This window comes from Gavia stellata, chromosome Z (assembly GCF_030936135.1).
Source record: "Gavia stellata isolate bGavSte3 chromosome Z, bGavSte3.hap2, whole genome shotgun sequence".
NCBI classification, from domain to species: Eukaryota; Metazoa; Chordata; class Aves; order Gaviiformes; family Gaviidae; genus Gavia; species Gavia stellata.
The window spans coordinates 83801063-83818929 of NC_082637.1; positions in this window are offsets into that span (position 1 = coordinate 83801063).

Sequence of the window (17867 nt, forward strand, 5' to 3'; positions counted from 1 at the left end):
AATCAACAGAAAGAGACTCATGTCAGTCTGAGGAACTGTGAATCAGTTTTACTGCATCTAGAAAACTAAAATATCAGGACTAAAGTAAGGTTTCTAGTGAAACTTTGCTTGAAAGTTAAGGCTTATGTATGTGCCTATAAGGCAAATGTATGTATCTATATATCATAGATTATGCAAATTTTCACAGAAAGTGACTGTGGTCACAGTACGGTCACATGAAGAATTATAGAAAAGTTGTGTTGTTTTTTTAAATTCTGTTTCAAAAGAAATAAGAAAAAAAAATCTTTTTTTCTCAGTAAGCAGGGACAATTCTCTGCTGTCTAGAGTCAGTGCATCCAACCTTCAAGGTTGAATGTCCTTGCTTCTAGCACTAAAAATCAGCTTTAAACTTGGCTTAAATGGCTGGTGTGGGATACTGTCATACCTAAAGGGAGTTTTCAAGTGACTGGACAGCTGCTATGGCAGATCCTTGCCTTTCATTTTCTTAGTATATGAAGTGTAAAGAAAAAATTAAGTCATTTTTGCATAGCCTGTGATCGGCCTAAAGAGAGAGCTTCCATAACTGAATAGCAATCTGTTAGTTAACACTGGTAACATCTCATATCTTATTCTGTGGTATGTTTCATGGCCCTAAGATTGGGCAGATTATAAGATAGTAAGATATGAAGAATACTTTATCCACATCACAAGATCGTCTCTGTTTCAACATATATTTTTTTACGATTTTATGATTAAACTGTTATTCTGGAAGAGTTTCCCACTAATTTTAATCTGTAATTACTCCTTCCTGTTTTCTCCCCTGTGGCTCTTACACTTTTTTAAGACTTGAGTAATTATATTTGTTAAAACTATATACCAATTATATAGATTATTTAGTGCATATTAAAATTAACTTATCCCAGTACCTTCTCAATCTGCTTGTTTACCAGATGAATAACTTGGCTGTGTTTCTGTACGTAATCACATATAATTGTTGTGCTTAGAGGTGACCAGCATGCAGTATATATTAAAATATACTTTTGCTTTTTCAAGAGATTTGATAGCATCCTCAAATCATGCAGCATACTGAGAGCATGCAGCCAAGTTAAGAGCGCTATATGCTTTTTTTGACTGTAGCAGTTTTTGAATCACTTACAAGAATATGAACTACTGACCAAAGATAGATTTATGTGGGTAACCTCCAGCACAGAACGTATAGTGCTGGATAAACAGATAGATCAGGACAATTAATTTGATGACTCTTGTGACTCTGAGGCATGAAAATGCTGTCTCTTACCCAAATTCCTAATACTAAATTGTGAAAACAATGCTTACAGTTTGGAGATCATCCATCAGCAAACAACAAAGAATTCCTCCATGTCCTCAGCTGAGACCTCTCAAATGTCATTTCACTCTTCTCAATTCATACAAATAAAACAGAATAGCCTTTCAATGAGGGGAGATGGCATTATTTTACAGCTTACTTAAAAAAGTACATCAGCACAATATGCCTAGTGTAGAAACCTTCATGCCAGCATTGCTGGGCTCATCCAGCAAAGGTCTTTAAGGAAATTCAGCCCGCAGTGAGAATGACCCATGTGCCTCTGCCAACAACAGCTGCTGAACCCATCTACAGCTTTGAAACTGTGCACAAATGTAATGTACATATTTTTCTCTAACGAAGTCCCTCATACCAAATGGTACAGACCCCTTCAGCTCAACTGAACTATTGGGAAATTACTTTGCCTCAGTAGTTAAATGGAAAGCAAATACAAAAGTGGACTTTGAAACACCCCCATGAAATAGCATCTGGGTGAACTGTCAAGTAAAACACTGAAATATTTTTTTTAAATGAAAACAACACAAATCAGGAAATGGAATAATTAAGTAACATTGACTATGTAACATAAGAATGCATAAAATACAAAGTTTCGCATAACAAGCATTGTCTGCATGGCTATAAAAGTTACACTGATCAAAAATAATGGAAGTTTATACTGAAACCATAGACAAAAGTTAGCTTTAAAGAAAAATTATTTAGTAAGCTGGGAAGCAGTGCTTTGTAATGTTAGACTTCAATTGGCAAGTCTTGTTTTAAATTATTTTATGCATTTAATCATATTACTTCAATGAATATTTACTCTTTTCAAATATATTTTTCATTAGCTAAACAGACACAAATTTCCATTACTTGTTATGGTAAAAGAAGAAAGAAAAGAAAAGCCTTTACTGAATTCCAAATTATGACTCATTTGATCTCTCAAGTTGGCTAAGTCTTAGTGATAAAAAACATAAAAGCAATTTTTCATTTTTGAAGTACTCATACAGAATTGTTGAGTTTTCAAAGTAATTAAAGAAAAAAAAATAAAATTACATGAACCTAGAGTAAAGGACTTGTATATGTTCCTTACTTCAATGAAGTATAACATTTGGGAGGAAATCTCTTCAATGTACATAAAACACATGGCAGATGAAGCAAGCACTTATTAGGAGTTTAACAAGGAGGTGAAAAAATAGTTTTCATTCATGAACATTCAGCAATTATAAGACCACCTCCCAAGTGACTAAAAAAGGATGGGAAATTTTCTGAATAATTACATACATAAACAGCACCCATCATCTAATGGAGGTTTGGCCCATACCTTGAGCCTTTTTTCTGTAGCAAAACTGAGCTCATCCCTTTATAGTATTTAAGTCCTTACCTAGATGCTGCCACCCTTTGTTTCTCTCACACAAGCAGTAAGTGGAATACATTACCATACAAATTTCTCTAGCCATGGAAAGAACAGGTATAACTTGACCATCACGAAGAACCTTCATGGTATTTGAATCCTTCTGCAAAGTGATTTTTCAAGTTTGGAAAGGAAAGCAGCATACATACTCAGATTAAAGCTGGCTAAGTTTTTTTGAGGGCAGTTTCATCCATGTAAAAGTGGAATTTATTTAAAGCATTTTTTCCCCACGTCGTCTTTTACAATTAAACTTTCACTTTCAGCTTTTGGTGGGCTAAGTCTCTCTTTTTCACTTTAAAATGACTTTCATTATATGTATCTTTCATTATATATATCATAACTTTCATTATATCTTTTCTTTATATATATCTTTTAATTTCAGATCAGTAGGTAGCAGATAAGAGAAGAAAATAAGTTGTGACAAACCCAGACCTTTTTCAACAAATCCTTTAAAAATAAAGTCTGTATTTTCTCAGGCATTTATTATTTTTTGCATTACTATACTGTCCTCTTCAGAATGGAAAATAGTATTGTGATATGTGGCCAGCAGTGGTTAAATGATTTACCCAAGGATAAATTCTGGACAAGTTTAAACAAATAGGTTGCCATGAGGAATCAGGTTAAGATTCAGAGGCCAACTTGTTGGCAAAGCTTCACAATCTCTGTAAATTCTGTGTTGGAAAATAACAAAATGTTCTATTTAATCATAGAGGAGGCCCCATTCAGTTTGAGTCTAGGGAGCACAGAGGGTTGAAATTTTTTATTTGCTTGGTTTTGAGTCTTCTGCATATCACCCTGGCATCTTGATATCCCTAGACAGTGAGGATTCCTATATCAAGTCCATCTGGATACAACAGGAATAAATCATAGATTCAGTTAAATTGCTTAATATTATGAAAAAAAGTTTTCCTTGAAGGGGATAAAATTCAATCTCTGGCCAATAGACAGGTGCCAAAAATGACATCACTTAGTTAATCTTTTTAAGGAAATTTATTTCTACTGCATTTTGCAAGTAAAATTCTGTGAAAAAGGGATATATATAGTTTTCAGAAGCTAAACACTGCCCATTGAACAGCAGCATTAATTTACATCTGTCTGGCTGCATTAAATACAATTTTAGACTTATTTGCCTACAGAATAAAGCTTACAACTCCTATACAAAGCTCACCACTTCAGGCTCTCTATCCAAGGAAAAAAATCTTTGGCCAAAATTTTTTTTTTTCCATTTATCTGTGTGAATAGTAGATATTTTAAAACTAGAAGTCAGCACACATACAAATCTATAGTAAAATTTGACTCCCAAGTGCTAAACTGTAAAATTATGAACACATCAGAAAAATGAGAAAAGCCCCAAGCCCTACTCTCTCTTTCTAATTTTGAAAACTCACACACAAAAGAAAACAGTTTTAGCAATCATTAAAGCCAAGCAATCCAGCTGAAATGAAAACAAGATTTTCCAAGTCAGAGGCCCTTCCTGTTAACACCCTGTCCGCAAACCTCTAGTTTTAAATCAACACCACAGAACTGTAAAGCAATCTTTTGATGATTATTCATATTGCCATATATGGCCCTTGCTCTCCCAGGCAGACAGAAAATGCCATTGCTTGTTCCAGCTCTCTCAAAGCCGTCACATTTCAGCAGATCAGAACCTTTGTTTTCTAATGTGTCATTGTTTTGCAGTGCAGCAGTTTATTATTTTGGAAATATTTTATCTCTTCTGTAGAAAATCTGCAATATATGTAATATATGCTGTCAGAATGTCTGGTTAGATTTACAGTAAAAATAGTGGGAAACTTTGTTCTGCCCCCTTAACTCAGCTCAGAACCAATAATTAACCACTTATTAAAAAACCCTGCAGTGTCTGGAAAAGAAAGGGCCCTATATTTCAACTATAAATGTTTAAAATGCATTGTAAAATTACAGCAATAAAATATTTGTCTATAAACCTGAAACCGGTATAGATTAATGTGCTTGTGTTATATATTTAGTAGAAAAAACAGAAAATGCCTTAATATGACAGAGTTAACAGCAGTTAAGGATGATTACCATTTTTCATTACAAAGTTTTGTTTTCAGCTGCTTAAAAATATTCCATTGAGCTCTTTTTTTTTTTTTTTTTTTTTAATCTCAAACAGAATATTTGCAAATATTTGCAAAGACCAATTCAATGATGGTTCAGACCTTACTGGAAAAAAAGGTTATCATAAGCTGAGTAGTTTTGTCAGTTTTAATTTTCCTTGCATTCCCAAATACTGAGTTATGAACTTGACATTTGACAGAAGCCACTTTTAGGGAAAGATGGGCTTCTTTTGCTACATAAATGCCACAAAATAAGATGCTGCTTAACATCTAGAAGTTACTCTTAAGAGGTTTCAGAAACTCATTTCCATGAAGCTTGCTCTTAAAATATTTGTGCATTGCCTCTGTTTAAAATCTGGTTTACAGATTTTTTTTACATGCCAACTGCATTTGATGTGATCAGCAATATCATCCAAATTTTGAAATTGCCAACCCAAGTGCTTTTCACTGACTGCTGGAGGCAGTTAACCCACCCAGGCTCTCGCTGTGGTAATTCTGTGAGGACTTTCTGCCCAAAGTGCATCTGTCTAGTGCAAAGAGCTTAACAACTGGCACAGCTGATTTTAGTTCAATTGTTGTTGAGGAACGCAAACAAACAAAATACTCAAAATAAAATCTGAAGGTGCAGATGAGCAGTGAGGAGCAGCTGCAGCAATAACAGAGCACAAGCCAGCAGCCTTGCTGAAAAGTTTGGAGATGCATTCAGATAGCACTGAGGAGACTACTGTCTTTTGCAGACACTTAAAAAAATAGCTAGTAACATGAATATGAACTCGTATTACTAGACTAGAGATAAACGGTGTGACAAATTCACGTGTGTGGGCAGAAAATGCCATTTACCAAAGAAACTATAAATGTTGATATCCAGGCTCAGTACCTGCTTTTCTTCATGAAGAAACAAAGAAAGAGAGGGACAATTCAAAATCCAGATGTTGAGGTTATTTTCACTGAAATTACCTTCTATTCAATCAGCCCCAGTGAGAAAAAAATTTCTATGGGGTGGGTTAAAGAGGGCCATAATTTTGCTAATTGTGTGATGAACAACATGGAAAAAATCAACCTGCTGTATAATACAGTTTAGATTAATAGCATATTCCTTACTGAAACCAGGGATTTGTGACTTTCCCCTCCTCCATCTGTTTTTAACTAAGGTTGAACACTAAATCAGAATCTCAACCAATTTCCCCTGGTGACCCTTGCCTTACCTGAACATCATATGGGAAAGCCCATCTGTCTCCTCCAGCACTGGCTGATGACACACTCTTGTCTCGCCCTTGGAGGCACGGGCAGCTGAAACGACCAAATAATCAGGACTTTGTGGCAGGACCCGTGGCATCTGGGAGTCAGCTATACGATAACCTGGCTGTGATCAGAGGTAGCAGAGGTCACTTGCACATTCATACTTTGGTGGCCTGTGGGATTCTCCTACCTGAGGGGTCATTACCTCTGGTTTATGTTTAGCTGCTGTGGCTACATGAGCTGAGTTCACTGTGCTTACCCCACTTTTTGCTCTGTGTTGTTACTTTTTTCAAAAAAATCTTACATACAGATGTTTTCTGTTTAAAAAGTTTTAAGGATTTTTAGCGAATCATAACAATCTCAAGGTTAATTCGCTTACACGCTTGTGCTTATTTTATACTAATGGAAATGAAATACGAATGTCAATGGTAATTATCTCATTAAATTGCTTTTAACCTAGAGGGAAAAAAAATTATTTCTATCTAAAAAAAAAGTATTCAAATGTTTCATGTTTTGACCCTTTGCTTCCTTTTGTGCAGAGAATTAAAAAATTATTGTGGCTGTTTGTAAGTTCTAAGAGTAAAGCACTCTTTTGAATAAGCCATCAGCATTGACCTAAGGACTCTGGAATACAGAAGAAACAGCAATTTAAGTTGCATTTTCCCCTGAAGAAGAAATAAAAATCGTTATGTCAAGCCTAGAGACAGACAGAGGAAGAAAATTTAGGGGTATGGTAACAATATATGTGCGCTTCTCTGGTCCAAAACAGTTTAGTAGATATTATTAGTTTGTATGTCCAGTTCCTCCTGTCTAAAGTCGAGATAAGACTAAGGTATAGGATAGTTATCAAGGTACTGCATGTCTTTTGCAAATTCTTAACATAAAACTCCTATAAGTCTCCAAATTGCCCAGTGAATATACCTGGATCCAGCACTAGGTATTGATTTTGTTGGTCAAATCTACCATGTCTGCCATTAAACTGCAACAAAATGAACTGTATAGCGTTATGGAGAGAGATAAGGAAAAAGAGAATTGTGAACTTTCTAACAGAACTTACTAAGCCCCCATCCAGCATTTCAGACTAGTGGAACAGCAATAGCTATTTTCAGTACTTCATTGGAAACTGGATTCCAATACAGAGAGGTGAACTTAATCTCAGCTAAATTTTCATTTATTGGAGTCAAGCAATAATCACACTGATCAATTTAAATTTTGATCTCCAGACTATCTGACTGGAAATAATTCATCAGGGAAGGGATTTTCATACTAGAGAAATGGCTCAAAACTTTCTAAAAATTGCAAAAACTAAGTAGCTAACAGGCAGCAATTTTCATACACTCACAGTGAATGAAAGTTTTAGTCTTTTTCTACTGAATCAAGTAGCCATTTGTAAAAGTTTTTTTGTGTGTGTTTTTATTTTTATTTACCAGTAATGCAAACAACAGTCATGTTGCCAAATAAAATAAAATAAATAATAATTAAAATCATGTTTGACATTTAATTGTTGGTTATCACTTACTTTATGACATGATTAAAATAGCCTAACCATGGCCTTTTTGCTGTGGTAAGGGCTTGCTGGCTCTAAGAAGCAATGAAGCATGGCAAAATCATGGCATATATTCAGTAAAAAGGAGATGAAATTAAAATTAATCTTACAAAAAGTGTTGTCTATGGGGACTATTCGGTCACTTTCAACCCTCGTGGACATACAATGCAAAATGTTCTAAACAAATTCATGCCTACAGAGATGCATGTTCTTCTGGAATGTGAAATGCACATTATGTCTTACGCATAAAGACACAAGACTAGTCTATGCACCGCACTTGATCATAGCCTTCCAGAAGACACATCCTTCACACATCTGTAGCGTGCCTATACCTCGTACCAATCTAACTAATCATAGGTTTAGTTTACTGGGCTTCACTTCTTTCTGTTATTAATTCTTAAGTTTCTGAAAAGTCAAATAGAGATTGTGAATTTTCCATGCAAATTCCCCAGACAATTACATTTAAAAGCAACTCTGCCAGTAGATGACTGAAAGTTTATCACACCTTTCAAAACTAGAAGAAAATACTATACAAGAGTTAAAGGCGGGAATGTATATGCTTCATTTTGTAACTTGAGAAATTTAAAAGGGGCTTCAATTAAAAAAGGAACCAACAATTTATGTCAAAAGTTGTGTCCCTGAATCAGAGGGAAATTTTTGATAAAATATTGTGGGGTTTTTTTCCCTTCTAGACTCTCTTCTGAATGCTTTTTTTCTAACTTTTAGAATAAAATAATAAAGTGGACTTCATGTTCTCTCTTTTTAGCCTCCATAAAACCCTACTGTGTTTTAGTAGAGGTTGTCAGTTTTGAAATTCTAAATCACCTTGTTCCAAAGGTTGTGATTTTGCTTCAGATGAGCATGATGTTTCAATGGGATTATGTTTATGATTTCTTTAAATAAAAAAAGCTATGCTAAGAGCAAGACTTCCTTGACCTTTTTAATTGCTGTTAAGTTGACCAACCCCAGCAGAAATTCCACCTCTATCAGGTTATGGCTTTAAATAAACTAATATTAAAAAAAAAAAAAAAAAAAAGAAAAACAAGCAAACCCCCCTCAATTGATTAAATAACACAGAATTTCCAATAAGTTTCATATGAGCTGGTTTCCTTTATGGCTAATTACTTTTCTATGACCTCCATTGATCTCAGCCATTTAATTCTCACATTCCCATCAGCCATTCATGGCTGAAAATAGAATTTCCCTCAAAATGAATGGAAAATGGCGCTTCTCTTTTTTTTCAAAATGTTAGGAAGGCATTTGTTCTGTCCAGTGTTACTGGATGTTAGGGGAGCATGTCTCTCCTGTTTCTGAGAGGTTTAATTAGAAGATACACTACAGGGAGATGGTATTGTATCTTCTGTGGCTTGGTGACCCTTCTAATCTGTGGATGAGATGGGCTACCTAGCTCTGTTGGAACTTGGAAGAGGTGTATGGGTGAATGATTTCTGACAAGAAACTTTTTCATTTTCTCTCATTGTATATCACACACTGACCAACTATTTCTGTGATGAAATTACTCAGTGGCTCAAAGCTCAGTGACGTAAACCGAAGCATTTCTGCCAGTCCCAAGAATGAACAAGTCCTGGAGGAACTGTCTTGTAACATGAGCGAGAACCAGGAAGGGAGGTTTATTCTAGATCACTATAGATGAGACAAAAATGCAGATGCATTTGACAGATACTCTATGGGACTTATCAATGGGGGATTGTGACTCCCATCTCTATTGTGCCTGGCTACAGAACCCAACATGGATTTTATGCATATTCTTTCAAGAGGATCAAGGAGACTAAACTGACAATTTTTTCCCGTTAAATAGATGTGTCAAAAAAGCAGGGGTGTCTGCTTCTTCCCTAGCAATTCACATCAAAGGCAAAATTTCCAAGCAAAACTGACTTTCTACTGGTAATAATTAGCATACTAGAAAAAATAAATATTTGTTGAGAAAGTAAGAAATTAGTTGCTCATTCCAGCTATTCAGCCTCAAGAAGAGCTGGCACAAGAGAAAGAAATAGTGCCTTGGAGTGTAATTGCATGGCATTTGTAGCCTGTCTTGAGAACAATGTTAGCTGTAATTGGAGAAGCTATTGATTTTGTAAAGACACATTGCTGCATTATATTTGAAGAGTTAAAATGATCTGACCATTAAAACAGCTGGTGCTATCCCAAATTGTTTTGCAGACGGAAATCTGCATTGATTCTAACAACATTTTGTTACCCAGCAGGCTGTGTACTTAAAGAAAGATATTTGCGTAATCTGTTTTTGGAGAAAGAATTGCACTATATGCTAATGATTTTTCAGTCTTACATAGAGGTAAGTGGCAGCTTCAGCCTTCCACTAGAGTATTTCTGCCTTAAATATCCAATATTTAACTTGCATATATTCAAAGCTATCTGGATTAAACACACAGATTCATTTTATCATACATACAACTGAGCCTCCTTTTTCTCCCTGTGGCAGAATGTTTTTTTCCTCTAGAGGAAATTAAAAAAACTGTGTGTATAATGTGTTTAGACAACCAAAGATCTTACTGTAACAAATTCTCTTGTCTCAAAAATACATACGAAATACTGATTATATAAGTGAGTCTCTGTTGCAGTATTTGATACTGCAATATTCATTGGAGGAAGCCTTTACTGAGCCCAAATATGGAAAGCCAGTTTTTCATTTAAGAACATTTTTTACCAATACATAATTTTATACTTTTTTAATAACAAAATCACACTAGGGGAAAAAAATAATTCCAGAGCTGCCTCAAATCAGCCTGTGGCAAAAAATGCAAGCAAATACAGCAATATATGTTAAAATTTAATTAAAATCAAAATGATATAAAATGTTACACTACTGCTCAATTTTAAAAGAATGGTTGCTTTCCAAAAACATGAACATGAAAACCTGGTCTCGTAAATTAGTTTCAACTCATGGTAATGAATCTTATAAACATTTCCTATTTCACATAATGGATTGCAATGCTACCATTTAGGGATACTGGTTAAATGTAAATACCAGCTTCTCCGTTATAAAAATGTGGGTTTTGTACATAATATTACTTCTTCGGTATAATTCAATGCATCTTTATTAAAAGATTGTGAAGCTAAAACCTTACTTCCTATTCCACTTTTATCTTGTAGCTTAGAGAGCTTCTCCGTCTAAAGAAAGGTCAACTGAAACTAGTGGAAGAGTAAATATAAAAGGGTAAATCACAAATCGAGCTCTAAACATTTTTGAAAATATTGCCAAATATTTTTGTTTTTTCACAGACTTCCAAATTAGAACTGGAAGCTAAGGATGCTTTGAGGTGCAATTTTACCAATATATTTTACATTAGAAAGCTGTAGAATAGGGGAGAAAGCGAGAAAAGAATCATTAAAACTCCATGGCCTGCACTGTTACATAGGAAACCAAAGTATGTTTTGATACTTAATTTTAATGTACTGAAGCAGTGCACAGGATTTAAATTGTATTCTACGTCCTATCCTGCACTGCAGGTGAGGTGATGAGAAATAACATTGGCAGAGAGAAACAAGATAAGCTAAGTTTGATCATGTGGTAGTGCTCCTAAATAGACAAATAAATAAATGAATAAGCCTGAGTTTGAAGAGAATACTGTGCCAAGTATGAAAGATTTTCTCGGCACAAAGGACTGCCACACTGCTTGTCAGAGGTAAAGGGACCCCAAAGGGTGAGCTGCAAGGGAGATGGGACAAAATTATGTCCCTCTGCCTCAGGTGCAGGAGAGGGATGGGTGTTCACCCTGGGCAGGCAGCTCACTAAGTCTCATCTGCTCATCCAGCCTCAGTTATTGCTAGCATCCCACAGCATCTTTTTTTCTGTAGTGTACACCTAACCTTCCTTTATCCCACCCCCACTGCAGACAGCAGCAGTAGTCAGCTTATAGTACTAATTTAAGAAATATTTGAAAAAACACTGACAATTGTTATTGAATTAACAATTCATTTCTGAAATTATCTCTGCAGGTACTGCAGGTGGCTAACTGTTGCAAGTAACAGAGCCTACATATGGAATTTGGTTATAAACTGGAAAAATATACTTATTTTTATATCTGGCCTAATACGGCTGTTCATACAGTCTTCAGTGCACAAAAGGGAAGTCATCTCAATGGATGTAGCACATCCATGCAATTAAGGATGTAAAGCCCAAAAGATCAGTGACTTTTATTCTTTTAAATCCCTCTGAGCTGTTTTTAAAAAGCACCCTATAATTTTTTTTCTTTTCTGCAGTTGGCACCAGCTTTGATTATCTATTATTTGTTTAAGGCTCTTGGCAGCAGGTATGCATGACATGTTTGATTTCCATTTATTTCCCTTGAAAGAGGTTTTTGGATCAATATATTGAGTTTTTCCTTCAATTTTGAACTGGAAAAACATTAAAGAATAATTTTATTTGCAAAAATACCCTCAAAATCTTAGCCACTTGTTTTTTGACAGTTACTATGGTACATTAGGACATTGGGGCACTTAGCTTTTTAAGAATTACTGAAAATTTCTTTTCACAGTAGCTTAAAAAAAGAATAATAAAAATGACCCTCTTCCCACTCATATCTATTGTTTATTCCTTTTCCGATGCCAGTTACACAGTATTTTAAATTCAATATTTTAACAGAGAGGATAAAAAAACCCTACCGTATATTCGGCATATTATGCCGACATCAGATGGCAAAGGTTGAAAAAGAAAAGCAAAACAGTAAAGCAAAATAAAAGCATCCATCTTAATGTCTGCTCCAGTTAAAACACAGATAAGTGTGACATATTGTTTCTTTGGTGACAACAGCTAAGTACAGGTACAAAAGAAATTCTAACTTCCAGGATCCTGCTGTGAAGCAGGGGAAGAAACACAACCATATATGATGTAGATGCTTGATAGATTGAGATGAGACAAGAAAACATAAGCTGCACCATAGGCACGAAAAATCTGTAGGCCAATTTTTTATCGTGAGCACCTGCTCATACAATATTTAATACTTGGAAAGGATGGGAATTAACTCACATATCAAGGATTTAGAAAGAAAATGCCTAAATGGGGTTCTGGTTTCCTTTCTTGTGTTTAGATTCTGCAATGTTTCACAAAAGCTTTGGAAATTATTATAGGGATGGGTTCTGCTAGTCTTGACTTTTTCTTTGAGAAGAAACATACTCCTTCAGTAGCTTGGCTGAGTTCAATACAGCTATTTGAGCAATCAAATAATACTTAGTGTGAGTCAATGTGAGAGGTTCTGGCTTAAGAAGAAAACAAGCTATAAATCATGGCAGATGATCTCATCAGATATCAAACTGCTTTCCAACAGAATGATTGCAAAAGTGTGATAGGAAAAAGGAAGGGAGAGAATCATAAAAGATGCTGAAAAGGAATTTTTCAAAAACAAGTAAACAAAAACAGGTGACTCACAAATCAGCATGCTGCTCTTGTAGCAGATTCCTCTAAGAATTGGCCTAGCAGGAATTTCAAAAGACGACCTGTATTTTGCTTAGTATATGCTCCTAAGAACTGGTCATTGTGCCTTTAAGTTTCCATTTATTTGGAAAAAATATATACTGCCCATATTTATTGAGGTTATTTTCATGTCCTGGTCACCAAGACAGGCATGGTCACTGAAGCTAGTTCTGCAGGTCAGGATTAGCCACTGGAAAATTATATGTTTTCCCCAGAACATAGCTTACTCTATATCAGGACGTACGCTACCAAAAGCTAGGGTACTGTGACATATAATCTTCCAGAAGGAGGAAAACCATTATAAAAAATAGTAGTGCATAAAGGACTGGACAACAGCTGTCAACAAAGGTGCATTTACTGATAAATCATCCAGCCTATTTTCAGAGATATACCAAAGCATTAGAAAGTAATTTAGGCAGTCAGTGAACTGCATTAAGTGCTGGAACAAATTATTTAGCATTTCAAGCCTCCAAAAACCTTTGGATTTGATTCTCAGGGAAACCCCCACACACATTTAATAGTCTGAGCCAAACCCTGCTAAATTAAATGGGAGCCTTTCAACTCATTTCAGGGAGCTCAGATCCAGATTTGAAATTACCTGCTTTGGTGATATTTTTTTTTTTTATTTTTCATACCACCACCCCCCCAAGAATTGAAAATATTCCTCTTAAGGAAAAGGTTTCCATAGCCATCAGGTAAGCCTGGACTGCCTTAAAAATACAGTAAGACCGGGACATAGATGATCCTGTCATGTGAGACTAGTGACTACTTGTGGGTTAAACTTCATTTACAGCCCTCTGTGCCAGAAGGATCAGGCACAGAAGCAGTAAACATGTTTTATCTACCTTGCAGTAATTTGTTAAAGCCATGGTAGTTTGATAACATCTCAAAACTCTTTGGGAGAAAAACACTTCGTATGGCATTATGGAGAATTTACCTGTGGACAGAAAAAGCACAACAATTTTTATCTGTAATAAATGAAGATATGGAGTTGGATCCTCCAGTCTTTTTCTGTGTGTGGCAGAGACCCCTTCATTTTTTATAAAGTTACAGGAAACTTAACCTTTAAAATGTCCCCTCCACACACTGCCCCCCATAAACAACCATCATGATAAAGTGAATAAACAAGAAATGTTGAATTATTTTCAAGATGCAAACTTTCTGTCATTAAAAAATGTATTTGCAGAAGTACTGTTCCCAAGGAAGTCACCCTTGCGGACTCATATGCAGACTTATTTAGCAGACATCCTGTGGGAATTTACCTTCACTGTGTGTCTGTGACAGCAACTTTAGTTGTATACATTTTTTGCAGACTCAAGACTGTCATAGCTTCTGAGACACAGGTCCTGATCTTATCCAAAGTCAGCATAATAATGGAAATCCAGGTCTGTGCTACACATCACAGCCTGGCTTATCAAGGCCAAGGGTAATTCATCCTTGTTTTTCTACTTGTTTTAAAATGCCTTGCAGATAAGAAACATTTGATCTGTTCTTTATGGGATTATTCAGCTCCTGAATGCCATGCTGAGCAGAGGACTTTTGTTGCTGCTGTTTCTTTTTTTTTTGGCAAGGCAGCATCAAAATAATATTGAAACACAAACAGGAATTTCAGATCAGATGCACATTTTAACAGATAGCCTTGCAAAAGTGCACTAAGGATAACAGCTTTTGCTGTTTGCCTCAGTGCTGCTCAGAGGCACATCATAAATTCTTGACTTCTGCCAAGCACAGAGAATTTTCCAGCAGCAGCTCACAAGAAATATGCCAAGGCCAGGGGCATTGCAGTACAAGGAAAATGAACATTTTAATAAAGAATAGGTTAGCCAATACTTCCACTGGTAACTATAGTAAAATATGAGAAGACATTTTGCTGGTAGGACCGCTGAATGAAAGTTCAATTTACTTTGTCTACTGTGTAAAAGCACTAAGGCAATGACATAGAACTATAATTTTTTTAAATGGCTACTTTCTCATCCTTCGTAAACTCTGAGTGTATCCTAAAAAGAATGTACACGTTCCTGTTCTGAGGGGCAGCCCATTCAGATCACAGTAGAAGTGTTCATTAATACTTCCAAAACACATTTTTAGTGATTTCAGTATGACAGATACATGGCAAATACATAGAAAAATAATATACATCAACTGATATAACTTAAAAAGGATCCTCTAACCCTGAAATTTCACTACTTCAGGGTTAGGAAAATGCTTCCTGGATTTTTCTTCTCAGCAATGAATACTTACTGAACTACTCTACGATCTTCCATCAAAGATTTACAAACAATTGATCCCCACTAATAAGTGTGTAAATGTAAAGACTATAGACCATAGAAATATAAAGACTTTATTCTCCCAAATCTATACATTTGGGAAAGAGTCAGAGGGGTACTAACTGACTTGACAGAATTTAACAGGTCAGATTGTGCCCAGCCTATTTGCAGCATGGAAGCAAAGTATAGGGGCAATATTTCAGTCCTTCTAAAAATCTAGAAACAGTCCAGATTTTCTGGATCTTGAAGTGACAAACAGATCTGAAGGCAAACAGCCTTTTCTTCTTCTTTTTTTTTTTTTTTTCCCCTCCTCTCCTTGTCTGTGCCCATGATAAGAGTTGCCACCTTCACACAGCCTTTATACCTGAAAAAACATTAGACCCCAGAGCAAAGGAAAACAAACGTGTTGTGTTTTCTCACTGCCTGTCTCTGAAACTCTTGTTTGCTCTGTGCACTCTTTGCTTAGGCAAGTGTTCCTTTTAAACACAACATAGAAGTGCAAAGTGGACTGTAAATTAACTAGCCATCACAGCAAACCTGTAACGGTCCTTTATAGGATAAAAAGCTGTTTAATTGTATGCAATAAATACAGCCACATCAATAATTTATAGTAAGCCGTTAACTTGATAGACTTTGTCTTTTATGCTTATGAGGTGTATCATGTTGAGGTTCATGGTAAGTTTTCTTCATGCTGGATTTTAATGCATCGTTATTAACAGTGGAAACAGGTTCACACAAATACACGGTGCCTCACACTGAAAGGTTCAGATGTGCTTTTTTTATTCCTTTCCTTGTATCTCAGCTGGTCATCTAAACAGTGTGGCTCCTTGATGGGGTAAGCATCACTCATAAAGCAATCAGAAAAAAAAAATCCAACAGCAGCTCACTGTAGATTTACATCTCCATACCAGAGATATCTATTTAGGAAATTGAAGTTGAACCCACTGGGTAATACATTAGAAATCTTGTATTTTCAGAGTCACTTTATCTCAGAGTCTCTGTGGAAATGCTTCAAGAATATTTTCACAGAAACAGTATCGGGCCGTCGGACAGAGATTGTTCAGACCATCAACGCACGCTGAGCTTTCTCAGGGCCATTGCACAGGAAGCCATATCAAATTCTGTGATGGAGAACAATGGCTTGTTTTAATCTTCATTTAACATGGTATAAGCTGCTGGTATAGAGTCTGGTTTCTTGGTACCCAGGCTGCACTAGACATTACCTCTACAACTGGGGTAGGAACACCCCTGTGAATAGCATCTTAATTGCTCTAAATTCGACATTTCTTTTTAGACGGGTGTTGATTTGAATGTACGTATTGTCTTCTAAATACAATTCATTTGGGTTTTAATACACAATTAGAAATTAATGATACTGTAAATGGGCTTTTGATATCCAAGTGTGAGCTTTTGTCATGCTTGATTTAGGATGCTGAAGCTACATCAAGAGACAGACTACACTAAAACTTATGAACCAGATGTCTCCTTGCTGGTAACAGGGAAGTCAGATGCTTCTAACACAATATACCCCGCAATATGGTTCAGTGTCAATGCCAAGACAATATTGTCAACAGGGGAACAATTTAGAGACTTTCTTTCTATGAAATAATGCAAAAATATTGTTTCTCTAAAATGAGTAAATGCAACAACCTTCAGTTTACAGAACTGTGTTTCCAGACACAGCAGAAATCTCTGTTACTGGTCTAACAGAAGACTGGTAGGAAGGATTACCTGTCTTAAACAGCATTTTCTTTTCCTGTGCAGGTGATATATCCAAAAAGGACCCATAAAGCAAAAATCACCAACATTTTAGTCCCTTTAACAAATGTCATGTTCTACTGGTAGAGGTGCCAAGTAAGAATAATTATAGTTTAACCCAGAAGAAAGACTTTTATTAGGTTAAAGAAAGCAATAATGCCTTTCAAGTTTAATTTTGTCTTTCCTACTTTATTATGGGGCCTGTGCCTGGAAATTTCAGCTCTTCGGTTTTCTGCACTTTTTGGTATAGATTTAAAGAAAAGATAAATATATCCTATGACATGTGACTATAGGATTTTATTTAAAAAACAAAATTAAAACAAATGCTCCTCAGTAGCTGCACAGAGAAAGTGACACTGGCGGCTTTTAATAAAATGATATTCAGAAAACCTCACCTCAGACGAAAAAATATGCCTCTATTAACCATGAAACGGTGCAAGCATCGTCATACAAATGTGATTCTTCTTCACCTCCACTAATCTTTTGTGCCTTTTTAATAACAGAACTTGTTGAATATAACCCCAAATTAGGTAGTATTTGGGAGAAAATACCATAGTTTCAGACTGAATGTGCAGTACCTTCTAGATCTCTTTGGAGAATTGTTTCCTTCGTTTCCCAAACTGTTGAATGGGGAAAAGAAATGATAAAAATAAAAGACTTTGATTTACCATATTTTTTCCCTCAGAATCAGACAGGATTGAAGGAAACTTATTTCAGCACAGACACTCTCAAATGCTTTGTTTGATACTTAGGAATATTGATCCAATACAGTACAATACAATACAATTCAGTAACTAATGTTAATTATCCCTCACT